At 40.3% G+C, this 18,901-nt stretch overlaps 1 long non-coding RNA gene across 1 annotated transcript; it reads right to left on the bottom strand.

Moving 5' to 3' along the window:
* Positions 1 to 244: 244 nt before the first annotated feature.
* On the bottom strand, positions 245 to 2,012 carry LOC120573858. Its single transcript, XR_005641787.1, has 3 exons — positions 1,936 to 2,012; positions 873 to 932; positions 245 to 778 (listed from the first exon to the last, which is right to left on the bottom strand). It is a non-coding gene; the product is annotated as an uncharacterized LOC120573858 (long non-coding RNA).
* Between the last annotated feature and the right edge of the window lie 16,889 nt (positions 2,013 to 18,901).

Genomic DNA, 18,901 nt, shown 5'->3' with positions numbered 1-18,901 from the left:
AAAAAAAAAAATGTAATGTAACACAAAAAATGTGCTGGGATGTAGGGCATGTCAACGATGGGAGACGTTAGTGATACGAGGATGGCTAAGGTTAGGTAGGCTACATAACTGATAGACTGGGAAGAAAAATGATAGCGCTCAAATAGGAAGTTATCTAAAAATTAAAATGTCGGGGTTTCAATATCATCTCCAGACGTATGTTTAACTCCCTGCAAAGTAATACAGCTTCTTCATCAACGGGATCATCGACAAAAGGAAATGCCATGTTCGAGAAAAAAAACTTTTATAGTCTGCCTAACATGGTTAATAAACCAACCCTGTTTTTTTATTCATGCAGGTAACAAACTGTGCTAAAATGCGCTTGATTAAGAATAATGAATGATGAAATAAAAGAGCACTGTGTCAGAGGGAGGAGACTGAAAGGAGAAAACCTGCTCCCAACCAGGTTCGGTTCACAGAGTCCGAGGTTAAGTTACTTCTCTTTCTGAAACGGAAAACCCAGAATTACCCTCATCTCAGGGTTAGCAAACTCAGAGTTTTCACTAAACCTGCTTTCTGAAATGGACCCCACATGTCATTCAGTACCTCCTTCAGCTGTATGTGGGTTTGTGAACTCCTTTGCTGCCTCCTTCTTAGCCTCTGCTGGGCTCCCTCTTGCTCTGGGCTATCCTTTTCTCAGCCATCTGATGCCCGAGTCTTCACCCAGGCTATTAAGACCGTAAAGCAGGTTCTCAGGCTGGCTGTGGGAGAGCTGTTCGGTCTGTTGACCCTTGTCAAACTGAACACAGAATGAGAGCCATAACATGGGTGAGAAAGATGTGGTATGGTACAGATGATAACGTGATACTACTGTATGGTGAACATCTATTTACTTTAGCTTTCTGTATCTCCTTGATCTTCTTATCTTGGTATCCTCCTTTCTTCCATCTTGCCTAAACAGGGATTAAAGAATTAGGGTGAGATTTGAAAATGACTGTAATAGTACTATACATTTTTTCAGATTTATTTGTGGAGGCTTCCCAGCATTGACCACCAGGTATTTATTTATTTAGATTTACAGCAAAACAAACTTAAAATACATATTTCATTACAGACTAAGTGCAATTGTCTGGAGAGAGAAACACTTATAAATAGAGCAGGTAGCCTACAGTATATCTTATTTCTCAGTTTGTTCAATTCCCTGTCCATTTATTTTTATATGGAAAGCGAGAATGGAAAGACAGAATGATAATGTTAAGTTGGACACTGAATCATGAGTGAAAATAACGATCACATTCAAATTAAGATTTTGTGGTCCACAAAGCAGACTCTCCGTTTAATGTCATGTTGTAACTTGTTACACTTGTAAATCTTAAATGAAGCAGGGGTCAATTGTTAATTACAACGTGTGGTTCACTGTTCATAAAGTAGAACCAACGTAAAGTTAGTCAGCTAAGATAGATAGCTTATTGAAAATTGAGGCATAACCAGGAACGTTAAACGGCGGTTTTCCGGTTATAAACAGTGACGTTAACTACCTAGCGTTAGGAGCAACGGAGCGTTATAACGTTTCCTCAATTACTAGTATTAGTACCCAGCTAATCAAGCTGACCTGCTAAACGGTCTACTACTAACCTTACGTTACTTAGCAAGTTAACGTTAGCTACTAAGTTAACTGCCACCTGTAAGGTCCGTGTTTGCACGAGGAAATAGTAACTTAAGTTAAACATGGAACGTTGACGTTACTAAATTAACGTTAGCATTAGTCAACTGACAAATATAATGTAGCTAGCTAGTTAACTGTTATATATTTAGCTAGCTAGCTAACATTATGATTGATGCATGGTTCACATTCAAGGATAAAATTACATAAGGACAGTCTTATATAGCTAGGCACATAAATGGCAAATGCTAACGTTAAACTGCATGTAAATAAAAAGAAAAGTATTACTTTACCTTAAGTGAAAGCTGAATGTGAATCACCGTGGAAAAGTCCTGACTCCTGCAATACGTTATTATCCACACTGTCTCTCTGCGTCGAGACAAGTTTGACGTTAGCACAGCCCCCCCATGATGTCAAACAATATCATTGGTCAAGATCGTCTCTGCTTGGTATGATTCAGCCAATGATTGTGCAACATTCAATTTTTTGAATCTGCGCGCACTTTCTTGATATCTGAAGCACATAGACTAAAGACACAATTTCTGTTTACATTTCCTTTTTACCATTTTAAGGTCATCGCTTCACGTCCAGATTATCAATGTTCACGTTGATGCTACAAGCCTTGGTTAAACTGTTGAGCCCTAGCATCCCTTCTCAGTCATTCACACATTGCATGTATTGCTAAATTAAAAAAATATATATATATACCACACCAATAAAGCTTTATTCATACTGTGCCCTCCCTGTCTTTATTCACTGTATATTACCTCAGCCCATGAAAAACTCTTTGTTCCCTTTGACCTGTAGAAAGTGGGGAGAGGCAAAATGATTTGAGGGAGCAGTAGACTGCACAATGACCTTGCATTTTGTTGAACTCACTTTGGGTCTTAATATTAAGAGAAAATTGTTTTAACAACAATTTTAACTTCATAAGGAAAAGAACATGTAGGCTATGCTACATATTCTATTTGAAGTACACCAAATACATAAAAAAGAGGTCTGCATATTAGTTTCTGACTGTGGGGAATTGGGAAAAACAGTAAAAACTTCCCAAAATTTCTGAATTGCTTATTTTCATGACATTCATGACAGCCTTTTATGAAAAGCCTTCAGTTTTGAAATCACAGATCATTTCTCAAATAAGCATAATGTTGCAGATGTCCATACGGTTTGTCGGTAGGCATGGCTTTCATAAGACACACTTTAAATGGGCAGCCGCATACAATTCAAGATTCCTTTATTGTTACATTAAATTACAGGTATAGGACCATATCAAGCAACATCTGACATTACACAAATGGCTCTGTTGTGTCTGTTGTGGCGTATAAACGCAGGGTTGAATTAAACTGTATGAGGGTTGGAACTAGCTGAACAAGTTAGGTTAGGTGGTGTGCAAGTTAGGCAAGCAGGTACATATTTGAGGTATTGGTGTGCATTAATATTGATTTATCACCCCTTATAAAAGTGTAGCATAGCTGTGGGACAGGCAATCCATTTGTTACAAATGAAACACACATTACCCAATATGTGCATCAATGCCTGTGTAACCATTGCAATTCAATGGAAATTGTAGTGTAATTTCAGAGGCAGGGGTGGTCAGATCACCAAGGTCTTGGTGAGGCATTTAAGGTACCGTACATGCATGAATATTCATTCTACCTGACATAAGAGGGAAGCTCATGCTCTAAGCTGTTTGTATGACATAGACAGGAACAAACATCAAAAGTGGACACAGTATAAGACATCTGCAAAGACATCAGTAAGCAGTCAATGGAAAAAGATGTTGGGCCATGAATCTGAAATAGGCCCATGGCCTCCACGGAAGTGAAATGAGGCAAGAACATCAGATGCCCCCTAAAATATTAGGATGGTGAAGATGTAGGCTTACCCAGGCTGAAGGCTGCCTGGCTCTCTGTGTATTGTACTGTCAGCCTGTAGGCCTATAGGGTTGTGGGCCTATGTGATGTGAACTGTGGCTGCATGATTCTTTTGTCAACTAATTCGCCAGACCAAAACATGATTATATAGTGATGAGCATATCACCGGACTAAAATAGACATCATCTACATCCAAGGCTTGTAGTTTAGGTTGACTCTTTTCTCTTATGCATTCCCATAACTGAAGCTATGGCTTTGTTTCCACAAATATTTAGGTGAAATTTTTTTTTATTTTTACAAAGACAGATCTAAATACAGCATCTTTGTCCGCATTGGACCCATTGGTGATTTGGTACAGTACAGCTTTTTAAGCTTGTGTGCTGCCAAGTTGTTTTAGTGTTTGTATTACCATAAATATGCTTGCAAAATATTACAGTAGTTTGTAATATAATTACATTGGTCCAACTATAATTGACTGTGGAGTTGTTGAGGCCATGCAGTGAGGGTTCATGTCAGCCTCATTCAATGCATTAAACAGGTATGGCTGGTCCTATCTGTCTCAGTACCTCTGTTAACCCCTCTTCAAATAACTGCAAAGCTAAATACAAGTCCTACTCTATGGCTAGAATGTAGTAGACTTGCATTAAGAGATACTGGACATGATGATGTTTGACAGCGATTAAAACACTAACACACAGTATGTATGAGACCACATTGCATAAGCTAAAATGGACCCTACATTATACCATTGGATAGTTAATTGTAAATATATACAGTATATATATATATATACACACAGTAAATTAATGGGATAAGTCTGTAGATATATTGAATAGTTGCTTTTAATCACTATAAAGTATTGTTTGTTTAAAGTAAACCTAATATATTAATGATTAAAGTACAGTATAGATAGTTTCTTTTTAACACTACAATATTGTTTATAAAGTAAACCCTTATACATTTACGGGGAAAAGCCTGTAGACATATTGAAGAGTTGATTGTAATTGCTGATAAATAATTTATATAAAATAATGACTATAAAATAATGGTTCTGCAAGTTATTATCACATATGGTTTTTTGTACAGTAGAAAACCAGTATTAAACAGGAATTAACTGTAAATTGATTGGATAATCATGTAAAATAAATGCCTAAAGCTTTTAAGATACTATTAATGGGCTGTCAAATAGGGTAATTTTACATTAATTTGACATGATTTTTTTGTGTTTTACATCCAGAAATCTGTACTTTAACAGGGAGTTCTTGTGGATGGATTGGATAATCTTGTGAATTTACCAAAGAAAACCGTATGAAAACAGCAGTTTTCATTTAAATTATGTAATTTTAAGGTATTTTACAATATTTTTCAGTGTTTGTACAGATTTATACATTTGTTTGACATTCTAAATATGTTTTTTGATTAAAATTCTTTTTAATTCTACAGTAGTTGGACTGTAAAAATACAGAAAATGTACGGTAAATATCTGTATTTTAAAAAAGAATTTCTTTGTAGAATAACATAAGGTTTTTACTGTCATTTTCACCGGTAAGTGTTTGGCCTGCCCTTGCGCCAGACTTTTTACCGTTTTTTTAATGATTGTTTTTAACGTTTTTTACATTAAATTTAAGGTTTAACTGAAAAAAAACAGAAAGATGCCTCAATTTTACACACCGTAAAATTATGTTTTTTTTTGTCTTTTTACATAAAATTCAATGTAATTTAACTTTCAAGACCATAAAGCAATGGAATTATCCTGTTAAACAACTATATTATCTCATTATATCAATTTACAGACTAAAACCGTAATTTAATGTTTTTTTTTTTAAATAAAAGTATTTTTCTGTATTTTTATGGCATTAACACTTAATGTAGAAAAAACGGAAAAAATCCGTAAAATTATACAGTGAATTCCAGTGAAATAACTTTTTTTTTTTTTACAGTGTAGGATTAGAAGAGTCTAGGTTAGAAGAGTCTATGTTAGAAGAGACTAGGTTAGAAGAGTCTAGGTTAGAAGAGTCTAGGGTTAGAAGAGTCTAGGTTAGAAGAGTCTATGTTAGAAGAGTCTAGGTTAGAAGAGTTTAGGATTAGAAGAGTCTAGGTTAGAAGAGTCTAGGTTAGAAGAGTCTAGGTTAGAAGAGTCTAGGGTTAGAAGGGTCTAGGTTAGAAGAGTCTAGGTTAGAAGGGTCTAGGTTAGAAGAGTCTAGGTTAGAAGAGTCTAGGGTTAGAAGAGTCTAGGTTAGAAGGGTCTAGGTTAGAAGAGTCTAGGTTAGAAGAGTCTAGGGTTAGAAGAGTCTAGGTTAGAAGAGTATAGGTTTACTATCGCCTGTCTTGCGAGGAAATAGCAGAAAAAAAGTCCCGTACAGTAAAGAGTGACATCACTTCCTCTATCGCTTCCATAAGAAAGTTTTAAAACACCAAACACAAGCTCTGAACTGCCCGGGAGTTGGTGAAACAGCTACATGTGTGCCAAACAACAAATTACACACACACACACACACACAGAAAAGTATTTTGGTGATGACAAACGACTTGAAGAACTACACCTACTGCCGAATGGAAATAGGTTTACAACCTTTGAAAGTTAGTGAGAGCCCTTTGTTGATGCTTAGCCCCTTAACGCCGAATGTCGCTAATTTGCATCAAACCCCTTCCATTTCGACTGCAGGCAAGATAGCGTGTGTATTCCCCCCAATGCTGGTGTTTTTACATTCGATACATACCTAGGAACCTTTTGCACGCACTGGTTTCTCCTAGGACCGGTCGGAGTGGGAATTACATCCAGTTCACGGAAGCGAAATTAACCCAAACCTTACCCTAGCCCCTAACCCTAAAAAGACTACTGTCAATGTTAGGGAGTAGGAGAGTGTTTTCTTTCTTGCTGTTGTCAAGATTCATTTATTTGTCAATTACTTGAAAATGTGTTTTATTAATTTTACCATTTTGTAAAGAATTTTACCATAAATGCCTGTTGTCGCTAATTTGCATCATACCTAAATTTATATCTATTCTATATGCTATAGACAAATTAACAATCTCAACTTAATTTAGCATCAGCTTGGAGCCAGGAACACACATAATAAAGTTTTTATATAATTGTGAATAAATTCAGGCGTTAAAGGGTTAGAAGAGTCTAGGTTAGAAGAGTCTAGGTTAGAAGAGTCTAGGGTTAGAAGAGTCTAGGGTTAGAAGAGTCTAGGTTAGAATAGTCTAGGTTAGAAGAGTCTATGTTAGAAGAGTCTATGTTAGAATATTCTAGGTTAGAAGAGTCTAGGTTAGAAGAGTCTAGGGTTAGAAGAGTCTAGGTTAGAAGAGTCTATGTTAGAATATTCCAGGTTAGAAGAGTCTAGGTTAGAAGTGTCTAGGTTAGAAGAGTCTAGGGTTAGAAGAGTCTAGGTTAGAAGAGTCTAGGGTTAGAAGAGTCTAGGTTAGAAGAGTCTAGGTTAGAAGAGTCTAGGGTTAGAAGAGTCTAGGGTTAGAAGAGTCTAGGTTAGAAGAGTCTAGGTTAGAATAGTCTAGGTTAGAAGAGTCTATGTTAGAAGAGTCTATGTTAGAATATTCTAGGTTAGAAGAGTCTAGGTTAGAAGAGTCTAGGGTTAGAAGAGTCTAGGTTAGAAGAGTCTATGTTAGAATATTCCAGGTTAGAAGAGTCTAGGTTAGAAGTGTCTAGGTTAGAAGAGTCTAGGGTTAGAAGAGTCTAGGTTAGAAGAGTCTAGGGTTAGAAGAGTCTAGGTTAGAAGAGTCTAGGGTTAGAAGAGTCTAGGTTAGAAGAGTATAGGTTTACTATCGCCTGTCTTGCGAGGAAATAGCAGAAAAAAACGTTTGGAGAAACTCAACCCCACGTCGCGCTGTGTTTTGAGGAGGTGTGAGAGAGTCCCGTACAGTAAACAGTGACATCCATAGGCGGAGTTTGACATTCGAGCCAGGGGGGCAAAAAAAAAAAAAACTCATTGTAGCAACTGAGACCTGGGGAACACAGCACGATCACATATGGACAAAACAAACATGCTAAATAAACATATGTTTATTTTTTTAAGCAGATTTGAATTTACATTGTAACAATTTAAAACTCGAGCTCAATTTAGTTAAAAAAAGAAGTCCATAACACATATAATTCTTGGCACAGAAAATGCAAAAATCCACAACAATCTCTGTCCCCACAAGGCAGGCACAGACACAGCCGCTCTGCTGCTGCTCAGGCTGCACGCTTCTCTGTTCACAACGCTGCCTGTTCTGCTTAACGTGAAAAAGCTTAACGTGGTTTAATGTACCTCAACAATGATCACCAAATTTATCATGGCCATATCTTGAAATGAACACTTATCCCTGTCAAAAGAACTTGACAGGCTATGGCAAGAAAAAAGCTTGTACCTAAACAATGATTACCAAATTTCTCTCATATTGCTCCTCATAACCACTAGCCACTGTTTGTGGCTGACTTGGATTCTCCTGTGTTGTGTGCAGTTGTTTATCGCCCACCAAAACTCAACAAGGATTTTATACGCGAGTTTTCTGAGTTTTTAGCTGATGTTGTTCCTAAATATGACAAGCTTCTGGTTTGTGGGGATTTTAATATCCATGTGTGTTGTCCGTCAAATCCACTGGCTCTTGATTTTAAAACACTTTTGAACTCTTTTGGTCTAAATCAATGTGTGAAAGGGCCGACACATCATCTTGGCCACACCTTGGATCTCATCATCTCCTATGGGCTTTCAGTTTCACTTGCAGAAATAACAGAAACTGGTATCTCAGATCACTTCCCCATCAGGTTCGAGATCAGTGTCCCACCACCCGCTATTAAGCCTGTCTCCTCAGCTTTTAGGCGTCGCTGCATCACCTCCTCTTCAGCTGGAGAGTTTGCTTCTGCATTTATGGGCTCAGAATTTTATGTAAAGAATGGTCTGGTATCTCCCTCTTCCCCAGATAACATTCTCTCTGTGTTCCATTCCACATGCACTGAAATCCTGGACTCCGTTGCCCCTCATCGGATTAAATCTATTAAACCTAAGGCAGACCCTTGGCTAAATGACACCACAAGGGCCCTTAGGCAACATTGCAGACAAGCGGAACGAAGATGGAAGAAGGACAATTTACATGTTTCACTGGGATTACTAAGGGACAGTCTAGCCACATACCAGAAGGCTGTGAAGGTGGCAAAGATGCAGCATCTCTCCTCTGTCATAGCCGGCAGTTGCCATGAACCCAGAGTGTTATTTAATGTGATAAACTCTGTTGTGAATCCACATACCTCTGCTCTGACAGATATTTCAATCTTGACATGTGAGAATTTTCTTTGTTATTTTATTGACAAAATAGCATCTGTCAGAAAAAACGCCAGTGCTAATTTTAAATTGTTTTTATCTGCTTCTCCTGCACACTCAGCTGTGTTCGAGGAATTTAAGCCAGTTTCTCTGACGTTACTTAGGGAGGTGGTACAACACATGAAACCTACCAACTGTCCCTTAGACATTGTTCCCGCCAGAATGGTGAAGGAGGTTTTTAATTGCACCATTGGGTCGAGTCTTCTTACTTTTTTAAATTCTTGTCTTAGTTTAGGCTCTGTCCCAGCTGGCTTTAAACATGCTGTGGTCAGGCCTCTTCTTAAGAAGCCTAATCTTGACCCCACAGTGTTGTCCAATTTTAGACCAGTCTCTCATCTGCCTTTTCTGTCAAAGGTTTTGGAAAAAGTTGTTTTTATACAGTTACAAGCCTTTTTACAGCAGAACTCTGTGTTTGAAAAATTTCAATCTGGTTTTAGATCACGTCACAGTACGGAGTCTGCACTGTTGAGAGTGCACAATGATATTGCCTTGTCAGTAGATGCCGGGAATCCTTCTGTTTTAGTGCTTTTAGACCTCACAGCAGCTTTTGACACAGTGGACCATGCAATCCTCCTCTCTCGCCTTGAACATTGTGTAGGCATCAGAGGCTCAGCACTTAGATGGTTTAGCTCCTATTTGGCAAATAGGAGCTTTTCTGTCATGATTGGGGACCTCTCCTCGTCAGCTGCTCCTCTCTTTTGTGGGGTACCCCAGGGTTCAATTCTTGGCCCCATTCTGTTTTCTTTATACATGTTGCCTTTAGGGGCTATTATAGGAAGGCATAACCTGTCATTTCATTGTTAAGCAGATGATTTGCAAATCTATTTGCCTATGAAAGCTAATGACAGTGTTGCACTACATTCCCTGCTTAGCTGTATCGCTGATATTAAGTTGTGGCTTTCAAAATTTTTTAAAAAGAAAAAAAAAAAAAAGGGGGGGGTTATTTTTAGTGGTTTAACCCCCAAAAAAAGGGCCAGCTTTGAATCTGGGAGCTCTGGCATCCTACACTAGGTCATCTGTCAAAAACTTGGGGGTTACATTTGATTGCAGCATGAAATTTGACAAACAGATCAGTAATGTTGTTAGAATGAGCTTTTTCCAGCTATGTCTCCTGGATAAAGTTAAGCCTTTCCTGATCAGGCATGATCTAGAAAAGGCGATCCATGCTCTTATCAGTTCAAGATTGGATTACTGTAATGCTCTTTATATTGGTCTGAATCAAACCTCCATTACACGTCTTCAACTTGTACAAAATGCTGCTGCTCGCTTTTTAACAAATACACCTAGACGTTCACATATTACTCCCGTTCTCCACACTCTACATTGGCTCCCTGTGCGTTTTAGAATAGATTTTAAGATGTTGTTTGCTTTTAAGGCCTTAAATGGTCTGGCCCCGGAGTATTGTCTGAAATTTTAACTTTGCGGGAGCACAACCGTTCATTGCGTTCTTCAAATCAGCGAGTTTTAGAAGTGCCGAGGTCAAGGTATAAACGTTGGGGTGATCAGGCTTTTGCAGTTGCTGCCCCGAGACTCTGGAACAAATTACCCCCTGATATTCGCACTATCACAGATGTAGCTCTTTTTTGGTCCAAACTCAAAACATATCTGTTCTGTCTGGCCTTTAATACATAGCAGTGGTGGGACAATTTCATTCTTTTGTTTCTGTGTAACCTTTTCTGATTTTACTGTTTTCTATGATCATTCTTTTTATTGTATGACTTGTGTTTCTGATGTTAAGCACTTTGGATACCTGCTGGTTTTGTAAAGTGCTATATAAATAAATTTTGATTGATTGATTGATTGGTGTTCCTCTGTCCAAGTCCAGCGAACATTTTATTTTTTGTAAGTTCTCTCAAAGGTTGAGTTATAGTGGCAAAATCTTTAATGAAGCGGGCACTGTAGTTTGCCATGCCGAGAACTGCGAACCTCGCTGGCATTGGTTGGGGCAGCAGCATCATGTAGTGCCTGAACCTTCTTGGGATCAGGAGAGAAACCGCCATCTGAGAATGTGTAGCCAAAAAAGTCCAGAGTGGTTTGTGCGTGGGAGCATTTGGCCTTGTTAAGGGTCAGATTCTTCTCTTTGAGTCGCTGAAATGTTGCCTTCAAAGCTTGATCATGGCCAGCCTTTGTTCTGCCAAACACCAGAATGTCATCACTCAGGTTGATGACTCCTGGAATACCATCCAGGGCTTGCTGAATGGCATTTTGAAATACCTCTGCTGCCGAGGAAACTCCAAAACTAAGTCTTTTGTAGCGTCGCAGTCCTACATGAGTGGAGAATGTTGTGATATATCGTGATGATGGCTCCAGTTCCAGCTGATGATACCCGCAGTTTAAATCCAGTTTTGAGAAGAATCTGGCTCCATTCAACGCTTGTATTACGTCATCTACTGTAGGTGTGAGATGTCTTTCTCGTTCGATGGCTTGATTTGGTATCCTCATGTCCACACAAATACGCACTGCTTCTGGGTCTTTTGGCTTTGGAACAGGAACAATTGGAGAAACCCATGGAGTGGGCCCGTCCACCGTCTCGATGATGTCAAGTTCCTCTAAGCGTTGCAATTCAGCTTCAATTCGCTTCCTGACATGGAACGGTACTCTTCTGTGAGGTTGTGTGACTGGAGGAACATCTGCCCTTATGTGCAGCTTGACTTGAAAATCCTTTAGTTTTCCCATCCCATGAAAGAGGGTCAGCATATTCAGTGAGGAGATCACCTACTGCATTTATCTCCGTCTGGTTTGAGGTTGTCATAGACTGCATCGGCTGCTCTGGAGCTGTGCGGAGTGTGTTAGCAACTTTAATTAGTCCCAATTGACTGGCAGTGTCATAGCCAAGTAAGCTGCCATTACTGCCTTGAAGTACCTGGAAAGTTGCGTTTGTGACCCGTGATTTGGATTCCACCAGTGAGGTGAACTTTCCCAGGGTGGGCAGTGGGGTGCTTGAACCATAAGGAAAAATGGGAATTGTGCATTTTGTGAGAGAGGGCTTATGGCTCAGTCTCTGATAGGTTGCTTCATCAATTATGTTTACAGTGGCCCCAGAATCAAGCATCACTCGTATATTACAGTCACTGACCTTTATCTTTGCATGTGGGAGGTTTGTTTTTGCTCGGGTAACTGTGTACACATATTCCTCAGAAGACTCTGTGTCTGCGGTACCTGTTGCTTGAGGTGTACTGCTGCTGTTTCCACCGGTGTGTACATAATGCACTTCATGTCTGCCTCTGATGCTGTTTTGTGGTCGTTTAGAGCGACAACATTTAGCAAAGTGTCCTTGTTTTCCACAAGCGTTGCATGTTTTCCCCCGTGCAGGGCACACCATTCCCTCCCGGTGGGGAAAAATGCCAGAGCAGTTGTAGCATCTTTTCTTTCCTGCCCCTCTTCCCATTTCAACAGCCATAACGTCTTCACGTGGATTGTCTTGTTCTGCACTTTGTTGTGTTCGTTCCATACCTGATGCTTGAATCTCAGCAAGTGCTATGGTTCTGCCGAGTTACAGGAGTTCCGTCAACGTCATCTCCGGTTTTTGTAGTGCTTGACGCCGCAATTTATTGCACATGCACGTTTGAATGATCATAGTTCTGATCTCTCTTTCAACGTCTGGAAAATCACAAGTTGCTGCTAGGTGCCGTAGTCTTACATGATATGAGTCGAGTGTTTCTCCTGCTAGTTGTTTAGCTTGTCTGAACTTCTCATAGGCAATGTTGATTTTAGGGGAGAAGTACTCACTTAGTTTATCCTTTGCGCATTTATAGTCCTTTACTTCTCCGGTGTCAGAAAGTGTGTCAAAGATGCCCTGTACACCATCTCCAGCATAATGTAAAAGCATTGCGCGTTTCCTCGTATCATCCTTTATATCCAGAGCAATTATGAAGTTTTCAAAGCGCTGTAACCACTTCTTCCAGCGGATGGATGAGTTTTGATCCTCGTTGATATCAAAAGCAGGGAATGACGGCAGTCCAGCCGCCATGTTTGAAGAGGGGGGATAAAAGGTGAATCCTCGTCGCCAGTGTAATGTTCTTAAATAAAGCTCCGACACAGCAAGGTGGTTTTTAAACTCTTTTAGTGAACTCCTAAATTTACGTTGCAATCATTTACATTTTCCGCTCCGCCACCTTTTCTTTTTCTGCTCCCTTCTTCGCCTCTGCAGTCTCAACACAACAAAAGAAACTAAAGCGCCCCCTTGTGGACTCAACAAACAAATGTCTGCCTACAACCTGAGACACATCACTTATGGGAATAACATCATAATGTCCCATGTATATATCATAAACATTACAGCCCCTTAGATGGTAGAAGTCTGGAACAACCAGCACTCTCCAACAGCTCCTAATTTAAAAGCCCAGAATTGTCCGAAAATTGTCCCATTGGACAGAAAGTCCGTTAGTCCGACAACTAGGTATCACAAAAACAAACTTGCATTGCTCCAAAGGCCCGTTTCTCCAAAAGTATGCTACACATTCTCCTAAGCAGAAGCACATGGCTAATTATTAAGCAGAATGACAACATCAGACCATCCTACTATGGCGAACTTCCTACTCTGCTTCTGATTGATTCACCCTGATATTCTTTACCTAACCCTAAACAATCTCACTCCTTATGCCTAAACCTAACCAACCCAACCAACAGTAGTAGGACAGGTCATGCCTTTGACAAAGTAGGAAGGTCTGATGGCTTTAATCTGTATAATAATAAGACATTAACGTTTGGGAGAGTTTCTTTCAGAATACTGGGCTGTCGTACAATTGGGAAGTTAGTAGTTGTATTTGACGCCACTATTGGGACTTCTGAAATCTGAGCTGTCGGAGCAATGGGCGGTTCCCGAGCTCCTGAGATCCTGTGTGGAGAAACTTCTAAAAGGACACTCAACATTCTCCGGTCTGATGAAACCCAGATTGAACTGTTTGGCCTCAGCTCCCCAGCCAGCAATGACATGTGGGGCCCAGATGGGTTAAGTAGGGGTTCCATGGTATCTGTGTGGGCATGGGCTTTGGCTGGGTGAAATCAGCGGGTCCCATGTAGGTTTTGTAGTATGAGTCCCACATACAGTAGGAAGCCCATATGAGCTGATTACATGGGCCCCATGAGGGACAGGCATGGGCCAATTGGGCATGGGTTTGAACTGAGAACATATATATGGGTCCTGCATAGCATATTTATGGGCCAAGTGGGCATGGGTTTGATCTGGGAACACATATATGGGTCTTGAATGGCATATTTATGGGCCGAGTGGGCATGGGTTTGAACTGGGAACACATATATGGGTCCTGCATAGAATTTTTATGGGCCAAGTGGCCATGGGTTTGAACTGGGAACGGATATATGGGTCCTGCATAGAATTTTTATGGGCCAAGTGGCCATGGGTTTGAACTGGGAAAACAAAAATGGGTCCTGCATGGCATTTTTATGTGCCGAGTGGGCATGGGTTTGATCTGGGAACACATATATGGGTCTTGCATGACATATTTATGTGCCGAGTGGGCATGGGTTTGATCTGGGAACACATATATGGGTCTTGCATGACATATTTATGTGCCGAGTGGGCATGGGTTTGATCTGGGAACACATATATGGGTCTTGCATGACATATTTATGTGCCGAGTGGGCATGGGTTTGATCTGGGAACATATATATGGGTCCTGCATGGCATATTTATGGTCCAAGTGGGCATGGGTTTGAACTGGGAACACATATATGGGTCCTGCATGGCATTTGTATGGGCCAAGTGGCCATGGGTTTGAACTGGGAACGCATATATGGGTCCTGCAGAGAATTTGTATGGGCCAAGTGGGCATGGGTTTGAACCAAGGTCATTATAGTTTTGCATTTTTCATTAGTTTTTATTTTTATTTCGTTTTGACTTTTTGTTTTCAAATTCAGTTTAGTTTTAATTAGTTTTTAAAGCGGGTTTACTAGTTTAGTTTAGTTTTTATTTTTTGAAAATGCTTAGTTTTAGTTTAGTTTTTATTAGTTTTAGTCTTAGTTTTAGTCTTTTTTGTAATATGGGTTATTTGTTGGGGGCAAGATTAAAAAATCTCTGAAAAAAGTATTGTGTAATAATAACTCAACAAAAACATCATACAATTTTAGAAATATTTATTCACAATGTATTCAACAATATCACCAGTACATAAAATGTACATATGATGATGAGCACAAATACAGTATCTCACAAAAGTGAGTACACCCCTCACATGTTTGTAAATATTTCATTATATCTTTTAATGGGACAACACTGAAGAAATGTGCTGTCCCCTCAAAATAACTCAACACACAGCCATTAATGTCTAAACCGCTGGCAACTAAAGTCACTACACCACTATGTTAAATTCCCATAGAGGCAGGCAGATGTTTATTTTTAAAGGCCAGTTATTTCATGGATCCAGGATACTATGCATCCTGATGAAGTTCCCTTGGTCTTTGGAATTAAAATAGCCCCACATCATCACATACCCTTCACCATACTCCCACATCATCACATACCCTTCACCATACCCCCACATCATCACATACCCTTCACCATACCTAGAGATTTCCATGGTTTTATGTCGGTTAGCCTAATAGCTGGTTTGATTTGCATTGAGAGATGATTTTATGGAAAGTACCCCATGCCAGTCAGTGTGTTGAGTTGCACTATTATACAAGCTGTACACTCAATACTTTACATAGTAGCAAAGTGTAATTTCTTCAGTGTTGTCCCATTAAAAGATATAATTAAATATTTACTAAAATGTGAGGGATGTTCTCACTTTTGTGAGATACTGTATGTAAACAGTCTACACAAGACACTGCAGTAAGTGCAAAATGTGTTAGTAACTGTGCCAGGAAAAACCCTAAATAGCCAACAGACTAAAGAAGACAGACATCAACAGGTGTTTTAACTTTGGTGCGAGTAAAGTGATGAACTTTTTGAAGTCAATCGACTCCCACAGTTGTGTAGCTAGACATCCCAATATCAATACAGATATTAACCCACGCTTCCTCACGCTTTTAGTGTTCATGCGTATTTACTAACCAGCAGCTATCGGGTCGCCGGTGAAAGCCCTCATGTAGTGTTCTCTGTCCTGCTGTTGTCTCCATCATGCTGCCTGGCCCTGGCCCCATACATCCATGCCCTGTACCGGGGTTAGAGCTTCTGTTTCGGGGAAAGGGGGCTTTGCGTTCTCCTTGCCCTGTCACTGCTTGTAAAGGTAAGCTAGGTTAGCTTCCTTGTGCGCGCTTCTCAAATGTACTTTCAAATTCGTGGGATTTTTCCCTTAATTGTCTACTTATTTTACCACCTTCCACTGCGAGGCACTTGCTTTTATCTGACACAGTCATAATCAAATAAGTCTTTGCCGCTTTCTCCCGACTTTCAGTACCGCTATGATGCCAGGCGAGGGGTACGGACGTGTTGTGTTCAATTTGACGTGGAATGTCGGAATTTCTGGGTTCCCAGTCGAAAACTGATATGTCTACGGCATAGACTGAATAAAAGAGATCGGAAATGTCAACTCAACGTTATTTGCTCTGTGAAAGACATTGACAAAGACGAAAACTAAGGACATTTACTCGATAATTTTATTTCATTTTAATTAGTTTTGCAAACAGACATTACAGTTTTAGTTAGTTATCGGTTTTTTGTAATGCCTCGTTTTTATTTTTATTTCAGTTAACGACAATGTTTTTTCCCACCTAGTTTTCGTTATTTCGTTCGTTTTCGTTAACGATTATAACCTTGGTTTGAACTGGGAATGCATATATGGATCCTGCATAGAAGTTTTATGGTCCAAGTGGGCATGGGTTTGAACTGGGAACACATATATCGGTCCTGCATGGCATTTTTATGGGCCGAGTGGCCATGGGTTTGAACTGGGAACGGATATATGGGTCCTGCATAGAATTTTTATGGGCCAAGTGGGCATGGGTTTGAACTGGGAACACATATATGGGTCCTGCATGGCACATTTATGGGCCGAGTGGGCATGGGTTTGAACTGGGAACGCATATATGGGTCCTGCATAGAATGTTTATGGGCCAAGTGTCCATGGGTTTGAACTGGGAACACATATATGGGTCCTGCATGGCACATTTATGGGCCAAGTGGGCATGGGTTTGAACTGGGAATGCATATATGGATCCTGCAAAAAAGTTTTATGGGCCGAGTGGGCATGGGTTTGATCAGGGAACACATATATGGGTCCTGCATGGCACATTTATGGGCCGAGTGGGCATGGGTTTGAACTGGGAATGCATATATGGATCCTGCATAGACGTTTTATGGTCCAAGTGGGCATGGGTTTGAACTGGGAACTCATATATGGGTCCTGCATGGCATTTTTATGGGCCAATTGGCCATGAGTTTGAACTGGGAACGCATCTATGGGTCCTGCATAGAAGTTTTACGGTCCAAGTGGGCATGGGTTTGAACTGGGAACACATACAGTGCCTTGCGAAAGTATTCGGCCCCCTTGAACTTTTCGACCTTTTGCCACATTTCAGGCCTCAAACATAAAGATATAAAACTGTAATTTTTTGTGAAGAATCAACAACAAGTGGGACACAATCATGAAGTGGAACGAAATTTATTGGATATGTCAAACCTTTTAAACAAATAAAAAACGGAAATATTGGGCGTGCCAAATTATTTAGCCCCCTTAAGTTAATACTTTGTAGCGCCACCTTTTGCTGCGATTACAGCTGTAAAGTCGCGGGGTATGTCTCTATCAGTTTTGCACATCGAGAGACTGACATTTTTGCCCATTCCTCCTTGCAAAACAGCTCGAGCTCCGTGAGGTTGGATGGAGAGCGTTTGTGAACAGCAGTTTTCAGTTCTTTCCACAGATTCGATTGGATTCAGGTCTGGACTTTGACTTGGCCATTCTAACACCTGGATATGTTTATTTGTGAACCATTCCATTGTAGATTTTGCTTTATGTTTTGGATCATTGTCTTGTTGGAAGACAAATCCCGGCCCCGTCTCAGGTCTGTTTTGCAGACTCCATCAGGTTTTCTTCAGAATGGTCGTGTATTTGGCTCCATCCATCTTCCCATCAATTTTAACCATCTTCCCTGTCCCTGCTGAAGAAAAGCAGGCCCAAACCATGATGCTGCCACCACCATGTTTAACAGTGGGGATGGTGTGTTCAGGGTGATGAGCTGTGTTGCTTTTACGCCAAACATAACGTTTTGCATTGTTGCCAAAAAGGTCGATTTTGGTTTCATCTGACCACAGCACCTTCTTCCACATGTTTGGTGTGTCTCCCAGGTGGCTTTTGGCAAACTTTAAACGACACTTTTATGGGTATGGTATCTTTAAGAAATGGCTTTCTTCTTGCCACTCTTCCATAAAGGCCAGATTTGTGTAGTATACGACTGATTGTTTCGTCCTATGGACAGAGTCTCCCCCCTCCCCAGCTGTAGATCTCTGCAGTTCATCCAGAGTGATCATGGGCCTCTTGGCTGCATCTCTGATCAGTCTTCTCATTGTATGAGCTGAAAGTTTAGAGGGACGGCCGGTCTTCGTAGATTTGTAGTGGTCTGATACTCCTTCCATTTCAATATTGCGCACAGTGCTCCTTGGGATGTTTAAAGCTTGGGAAATCTTTTTGTATTCAAATCCGGCTTTAAACTTCTCCACAACAGTATCTCGGACCTGCCTGGTGTGTTCCTTGTTCTTCATGATGCTCTCTGCGCTTTACACGGACCTCTGAGACTATCACAGAGCAGGTGCATTTATACGGAGACTTGATTACACACAGCTGGATTCTATTTATCATTATTAGTCATTTAGGTCAACATTGGATCATTCAGAGATCCTCACTGAACTTCTGGAGAGAGTTTGCTGCACTGAAAGTAAAGGGGCTGAATAATTTTGCACGCCCACTTTTTCAGTTTTTTATTTGTTAAAAACGTTTGAAATAGCCAATGAATTTCGTTCCACTTCATAATTGGGACCCACTTGTTGTTGATTCTTTACAAAAAATTACAGTTTTATATCTTTATGTTTGAGGCCTGAAATGTGGCAAAGGTCGAAACGTTCAAGGGGGCCGAATACTTTCGCAAGGCACTGTATATGGGTCCTG

This window comes from Perca fluviatilis, chromosome 15, assembly GCF_010015445.1.
Source record: "Perca fluviatilis chromosome 15, GENO_Pfluv_1.0, whole genome shotgun sequence".
In the NCBI taxonomy this organism is placed as follows: Eukaryota; Metazoa; Chordata; class Actinopteri; order Perciformes; family Percidae; genus Perca; species Perca fluviatilis.
This window is presented reverse-complemented; position numbering and strand designations above follow the sequence as displayed.